We start from the raw sequence: 8,218 nt of genomic DNA on the forward strand, positions 1-8,218 counted from the left end.
ACTGATCACTTAGTAAGCTTTTAAAGTGTGTCTTCTTATTTCATGTAGGACGGTAAAAGTATGCTTTTCATCACATTCTTGCCTGCAAAGAACTAAAATTATTTCCTTTGTAGAGTTTGTGCTGAAATGTCTGAGTTAAAGAGGCACAATAAAGAACTAAATAACTCCATTACAGACTAGCAACCACCTTTGGAGGTACGGATTATAAAAAGAACCATGAATTTGACCCAGAAATGACACAGAAAAAACAATTGCCAGGCAACTAAAACATATATAATCCTTGGGCAAGCCACAGGAATTTTCTCTGGATACATCAACCAATCACTGGGTGGCCATACGAGACATGGTGACCCAGTGGCCAGGTGGTACCCGTCAATAACAAGTCAGTATTAATAATAAGGAATCATGTATGTGTAGCTTAATTTGCTTAAAATATTAGCCAATCATGTAATTTCTCATGTAACACTCCCTTAAGGTTGTTTACTCAATACTATAAAAACTGTACTGATTCTATGCTCGGGGCCTCTTAGTGTCACCAGTTACCGAGTGCACGGAGGACCAAGCTCGAATTTGCAAATAAACCACTCTTGTCACTTACATTGATCTTGGTTTCTGGTGGTCTTTGGAGGAGGTATAACAGGTGGAGGCTCATCCGGGATAAACTCATAAACCCACCCAGATACCTGATCAGAGAGTAGCAAAGAATGGCTGGTAAGTTAAGGCATTGCCACTTTGTAACTGTCTGGGGTCTTTATGTCCAGCAGGATTGGTATTGGAGTTGACAAGAAGTCCTGTCAGATAGTGCTATAAGGCAGCCAACTGGACTGGTGGGAGAAGTCCCCCGTTTCCCGCAGAAGATAAACTATCCACTAGTGTGGATACTTGGGCCTGTTTGTTGCCAGAAACTTTCTTTCTGATAGTTTATAAGGTAGACTGTCCACTAGTGAGGACATTTGGGATTTATCCTGTCTGTAATCCTTCACTTTCTGTCTGACAGTCTACCATGGGCATGATGTTAAATGTGTGTCTTGTCCTAATGTCTGTGTGTTTGTAATATGAGTATTATGAAACATTTCCTCACTCAGGTTCATCTGGAGGTGGATGTCAAGAGACTCTGTTTCTCTCTGTTTGAGGCTGTTAGTCTTCGCTCTGTTTCTTCATCCAATAACAACTACTTTCTCTTTCAGACCCCCTTATTTTTCCACCTCGAAGGGTGAAATCTGTCCTAGAAAGATTGGCCCACTTGAAGCAAAGCTGGAGTCAGGTAATCTATCGGATGCCACTGCTAGAATATCGCAAAGTGTCTCTGTCTACCCCTTTGGGATCTTAGACAAACCAGCTAGTCCACACTTTACACATTGGGACATTGTTAGCTCTGTCCTTAACATTCTTTCAATTAGTTGTTAGGAAGGTAAGGGGAGTGTGAGGTGCATTCTGGTTCTGACCCATTTCAATGTATATCAATCCACATATAAGACCAGAGGAAATGAGAAAATTAATTACAATTGTCACAAAATGAAATAGCCAATACTTTCAGCAATTTGGGATATGACCACAACTCAAAATGTCCCAAGGAGTAATAAAGCCCCATGGAAAACTTTCGAACAAAACTTCTTGGGTGCAAGGGGTCACAGCAGTTAAACGATACTCATGGACCACCCAAAGAACAGTTGATCTGGTGACTGGACGAGTGTCTCACTCATTTTTAGTTATCCCAGAGAGCCTTTATCCCTTATTAGGAAGAGACTTGTTGACTAAGGTCGGGGCACAGATTCACTTCTATCCAGAAGGCTCCCAGGTGACAGATACCCAAGGGAGACCAATACAAGGGCTGACTCTGAGCCTGGAAGACGAGTACCGGTTGCAGCAATCACCTCAGGCTCCTCAACAAGAAATCACCTACTGGCTGGAAAGGTATCCATAAGCCTGGGCAGAGATTGGAGGAGTGGGACTAGCGAAGAATAGACCAGCTCTATTTATTGAGGTAAAGCCAGGAGCTGACCCAGTCATAGTCTGGTAGTACCCTATATCCATGGAGGCACGGGTGGGAATAACCCCCCACATTAGGTGTCTGCTAGAACTGGATATACTGCGCCCTGTCAGTCGGCATGGAACACTCCCCTGCTATCAGTCTGTAAGCCCCACTCCAATGAATATAAGCCAGTGGAGGACTTAAGGGAGGTAAACAAATGGGTAGTGGACGTTCACACGACTGTACCCAACCCCTACACACTCCTGAGCCCCCTTCCTCCCAAAAGGCAGTGGTACACAGTATTAGATTAAAAAAATGCCTTTTTCAGCCTGCCCTTGGCAGCTAAAAGCTAAGATCTCTTCTCCTTTGAGTGGACAGATGTAGAAAGAGATATTAATGGACAGCTGAACTGGAAAAGACTTCCTCAAGGATTTAAAGACTCACCAACACTCTTTGATGAAGCCCTGCATGAGGACTTAGGTGAGGCTAGGGGAAGCCACCCTAGCTTGACTTTGTTGCAATATGTGGATGTCTTATTAATTGCTGCTAAAACTGAAAGAGAATGCATCCGAGGAATGGAGGATTTACTCCAGACTTTGGGAAGTCTTGGTTTCTTGAGTTTTGGCCAAGAAAGTTCAAATCTGCAAATCAGAGGTAACTTATCTGGACTATTTATTGAAAGGGGAGCAGCAGTGGCTTACAAAAGGAAGAAAAGAAATTGTCCTTAAAATCGCAGTCTCAGCACCATGTAAGGGAGCTTTAGGGCTCAGCAGGCTTTTGTTTTCGGTGGATTCCTGGGTTTGCGGAGTTGGCTAAACCCCTTTATGAGGCTACCAAAGAAAAGCAGCTGTTTTTATGGATGGCGTAGGTTGAACAAGCCTTTGAACAGATAAAAACTGCCTTATTGACAGCCTCAGCATTAGGACTCCCTGATACAACTGAACACTTTAATTTGTATGTGGATGAACATAATGGGATTATGAAAGGAGTCCTAAGCCAATATCTAGGCCCATGGAGAAGACCAGTAGCCTACTTATCAAAGAAATTAGACCGGTGGCAGCAGGATGGCCACCATGCCTGAGAATGAAAGTGGCTACTGCTCTAATGGTAAAAGATGCAAATTAACTATGGGGCAGGAACTGTATGTGACCACGCCCATGCTATTGAGAGTGTGTTAAAGCAGCCACCAGATTGATGGCTCAGCAATGCCTGACTAATCCATTACCAAGGACTGCTACTCAGTCCTCTCAGAATTAATTTCCTGGTTCCCTCAGCTGTCAACCAAGCGATTTTTTTACCAGATCCAGACCTAGACATGTCACTACATGATTGCTCGGAGATCCTGGCACAAGTCCGTAATATCCAAGAGGACTTAAGAGATCAGTGTTACCAGATGCTGAACTCGTGTGGTTTATAGATGGGAGCAGCTTTGTTCATCAAGGACACAGGTACACGGGAGCAGCAGTAATGACTGAGACTGATGTGGCTTGGGCCGAACCTCTGCCCATAGGCACGTCAGCCTAGAGAGCCGAATTAATAGCCCTGACCCCAAGTACTAACGCTAGGAAAGAATAAAAGACTAACTCTGTATAGTGATAGTGAGTATTCATTTGCAATGGCTCATATACACAGAGCTATCTACAAAGAAAGAGGATTAATGACAGCATAGGGAAAGTCCATCAAAAATAAAGATGAAATTTTGGCCTTAATCGCTGCTCTTTGGTTGCCTAAGAAGTTGACCATTTTTCATTTACCTGGACATCAAAAACTTAAAGATGCTGTGAATAAAGGCAATAACCTGGCCGACAGAACTGCCAGGGAAATGGCAACACAAAAAGACTCTGTAATGATGATAAACCTGCCAGACCCCGGTGCAAGAACTCTCCTGGACACTCCTACATATACCACAGAAGATTTAAAATGGATTGATCAACTAACAATGGCACAATGCCTGAATGGTTGATGGAGAGACTCTAAGAGCAACATTGTATTGCTTGAACAGTTATGGAGTAAAATACTACTGAAAATGCATTGAGCACCCACATGAGTGGGAGGAAGATGCAAGACCTGGTGAGAAATACTGGTCTTAGGGTCAAGAATAGACATGCTAAAATAGAACAGATTGTCAGGGACTGTAAAGCATGTCAGCTGACTAATGCAGGGAAAATTCAGGCAGGACCAGGCAGTCGGATAAGAGGAGATAGACCAGGAACCTACTGGCAGGTGGACTTCACAGAAATCAAACCTGGCAAGTATGGATATAAATATCTATTAGTTTTCCCTTTTCAGGATGGGTAAAAACCTTTCCTACAAAGCATGAAACAGCACAGGTGGTGGCTAAGAAATTGCTGGAAGAAATCTTACTCAGGTTTGACTTCCCTAGCATGATAGGATCAGATAATGGACCAGCCTTTGTGTTGAAGGTAAGTCTTGGGGCAGATTGGAAACTGCATTGCGCTTATAGACCCCCAAAGCTCAGGACAGGTAGAAAGGATGAATAGAACTGTAAAGTAGACCCTGACCAAATTGACTATGTTGACTGGTGGTGAGTGGGTAACTCTCCTTCCCTTTGCCTTATACAGAGTACGAAACTCCCCTTTGAAAATTGGTCTTTCCCCCTATGAAATTGTATTCGAAATGCCCCCTCCCATAATTTCTAATTTTTAGAGCAGTTTCTTAGGGAAGATGATGACTCTGAACTTTTGTTCTCTCTCAGGGTCCTGTAGAGGACTCGCCTTTATGTCTGGCGTAGACTGAATGTGCTGTACGAGTCAGGCCCTCCAACGATCCCACATCACTTCTGCCCCGGGACTGGGTCCTGGTGAAAAGACACCGACAGGAAAACCTGGAACCGCGGTGGAAAGGACCTTTGTGGTCATCTTGACGAATCCAACTGTCCTCAAAGTTGACGGCATCGCTACCTGGATCCACCATTTGCACGCAAAGCCTGCAGATCCCATAAGCAATATTGGAGAGAACTCAGAGTGATAAGTCTCAATTTCCAAAGGCAATCCTTAAAGCTCAAATTGAGCCGTAAAAAGACTAAGTCATGAAATGGTTGTTGACGTATACCTTACTTGAAAATTGTATTGACATAATAGTGGATGCCTGCAATCCTAATCGCCCATATAATTGGGCTTGGATTATTAGTAATCAGGTAATGGAAAAACGTTTCCCTCTGGCTGTGAAAGAGGGACCCTCCCTATGGTTTCGATACAGGCTTATATTTAATTTGTGCCAGCTCGCTGAGGGAGTATGGTAAGGACCTAGGCTTGCTGAGTGTAGATGGAGACACTGGTATGTTTGCCCAGGGGAAGGAAGGACTAGTAATTGTGGAGTACCAGAGGATTTTTACTGTAAGAGCTGGGGCTGCAAAACAAGTACCTCAGGAAAATGGAAAGGAAAAGGAGGAGACCTTGTTACTTTTACTAAATCAAGGGCCAGTGGGCATCCAGTTTAATGGGATGCCTGTGCACCAACAAATTAGGGTTTCTCAGGATTCTGATGCCTGAGAGAAAGTTCGGTTCACAGACAAGGGAAAACAAGTCCTAGGTTGGGAATTAGGAAAGACTTGGGGACTAAGATTTTACCGATGTTGAAAGACTCACAATGGCACACTTAGAATTCTACAGACAATTGCCACAGCTAGCTATTTCCTTTCAGTAATGGGACCAAACACTGTTTTAAGACCGGCTTCTGCCACAAAAGCCAAAGTAAGTGAAAAGAAAAAGCCCTAGGCTGTAGTGACCCCATCTCCTCCGAAAAGAGGAGACTCCCTCAGGGAGAACATCCCTTGCTGGAGGATTCTCTATGGCTGCTGTTGGTTCAAACTTATAATCTAATAAATCAGACCTGCCCTGATATTACCAGTACATGTTGGATGTGTTATGATATGAGACCCCCATGTTATGAGGGTACTGCAGGGCTACAGAATGTAACTAAAACAAGTAAATCATGCAGATGGAATAAAAAGAGGCAAAACTTACCCTAAAGGCAGTTATAGGACAACGGTTATGTGTAGGACGAATACTAACTAATTTTACTCACTTAGGTAATCAGACCCAAGAATGGACTCCCGGGGAAGCTTATCGATTACCTCTCCAAGATGTTTGGTAGACATGTTCAACTGACCTAACCCCTTTTGTGCATTGGAGGTTTTAAATAGGACCCACAGCTTTTGTGTCACGGTGCAACTCATCCCACGATTACTTTACAATTCTCTGGAAGACAAGATGATAAAAATGTCCACAGCAAGCTACTGGCCTCGAAGAGCTAAAATAGAAATAATAACAGCCGTGACTATCGTGGCCCTGGTGGGCTTAGCTGGAGTAGGGACTCGAGTAGCATCCCTGGTTACTCAGAGAACACCCTACTCTAACCTTTGTGCTTCTATAGATGAGGATATCAAAAACCTGGAACGTTCTACAGCCTACCTTCAAAAATCTCAAGATTTCTTACCTGAGGTGGTGTTACAAAACAGGCAAGGGCTGGACTTAATTTTCTTACAGCAAGAAGGTCTATGTGCTGCCCTGGGGAAGAATGTTGCTTCTATGCAAATCACTCTGGAGTTGTAAAAGAATAAGGGAACAGCAAGTAGGATGGTTTGAATCATGGTTTAACTATTCCCCTTGGATTACTACATTAATATCCACTCTGTTGGGTCCCATTATCATTATAGTGCTTGTGTTCACTATAGGGCCTTGTGTTGTAAATCCATTAGTGATGTGTGTTAAGAAACGAGTCAATACCGTACAACTGATGGTCTTGAGAACGCCATATCAATTAATCCCTGATAAAAGACATAACGCAGGCCCGTAAGGACAATGATTAGCCTTTCAGGTGCATAATAGAAACGGGGGAATGAAGAGTCTAAGACTTAAAGAGGCACAATAAATAACTAAGTAACTCCATTACAGACTAGCAACCATCTTGTGAGGTACGGATTGTAAAAAGAACCATGAATTTGACCCAGAAATGATATAGAAAAGAAAACAATTGCCAGGCAACTGAAACATAAATAATCCTTGGGAAAGCTACAGGAATTTTCTCTGGATACATCAACCAAACACTGGGTGGCTATATGAGACAAGGTGACCCAGTCGCCAAGTGGTATCCGTCAAGTCAGTATTAATAATAACCAATCATGTATGTGTAGCTTAATTTGCTTAAAATATTAGCCAATCATGTAATATCTCAAGTAACACTCCCTTAAGGTTGTGTATTCAATACCATGAAAACTGTACTGAGTCTATGCTCAGGGCTTCTTAGTGTCACGGGTTACCGAGTGCGTGGAGGACCAAGCTTGAACTTGCAAATAAACGACTTCTTTTTCACTTACATTGATCTTGGTCTCTGGTGATTTTTGAAGGGTCTCCATCCCAGGTATAACAATGCCCTGCTGCTACTGTAGTGAAACCCACGAACAACTGCACAGCGGTGTTAGCTGCTTTAGATTTTGAAATTTTCTTCCAGTGGCCCTAGTGATTTGAGCCCAGATTTTGGGATAGTCACATAATACACAATTGCAAAGCACCAGAATATACAAAGTCAAAATGCAAAATGATGTTCAATTTTTTTCTTTGTTGTTTCACTTTTTTCTTTCTTTCTTTTTCTTTCTTTTTTAATTGTGAAAATACATTACAGAGGGTTACCATTACATGGCCCATGTAATCAGTGCATTTCTTAACAAGCATTGTTGCCTCCTCCTTTGTTTCCCCTTCGTATCCTTTCCCATGCCCACCCCAGCCCCCCTCCGCCAAAGTTGTAAAGTTCGTTTTTAAACAAAATGGCTTGTACATTTCTTTATTCCAATGGGTCCACCTTTATCACTATTTAAACAATAAGTTTTTTTTCCTCCCCCTCCACAAAGTATACCAACATCAAATACAGTGAAAACAGGGGTTATACCATGGGGAAGAGACATACAAAGCAACAAAGAAATCATCTTATAAATATGTTAGAAACAATAGCAAGAAAGAAAAAAATATTTGAATCCTTATTTTGGGGTCCATTTTGCCTAACATAACTTATCTGACCGTTTCTGCTTGTCTCAGACAAATACTAGTTATTGCAAATAAGTGAAAGCATGGGACCTATGTTTCTTTGGGCCTGGCTTAATTCAGCCTTGGAAGAAAACAATAGAGAAATTTTTTTTCTTATTCATTCTCTTTTAAGGAGCTAGATCCTGCTTATTTCTCATTATTGTTGATATGACTTAAATAAATTTACCAGATTTTTCAAATAAAA

General features: G+C 42.2%; 1 pseudogene; it reads left to right on the forward strand.

Moving 5' to 3' along the window:
• The first annotated feature begins 1,564 nt into the window (after positions 1-1,564).
• Positions 1,565-3,935, forward strand: LOC122114952 (annotated as a pseudogene).
• The last annotated feature ends 4,283 nt before the right edge of the window (positions 3,936-8,218 follow it).

Source organism: Dipodomys spectabilis, unplaced genomic scaffold (genome assembly GCF_019054845.1).
Source record: "Dipodomys spectabilis isolate Male_0828 unplaced genomic scaffold, ASM1905484v1 ptg000114l, whole genome shotgun sequence".
Classification (NCBI taxonomy): Eukaryota; Metazoa; Chordata; class Mammalia; order Rodentia; family Heteromyidae; genus Dipodomys; species Dipodomys spectabilis.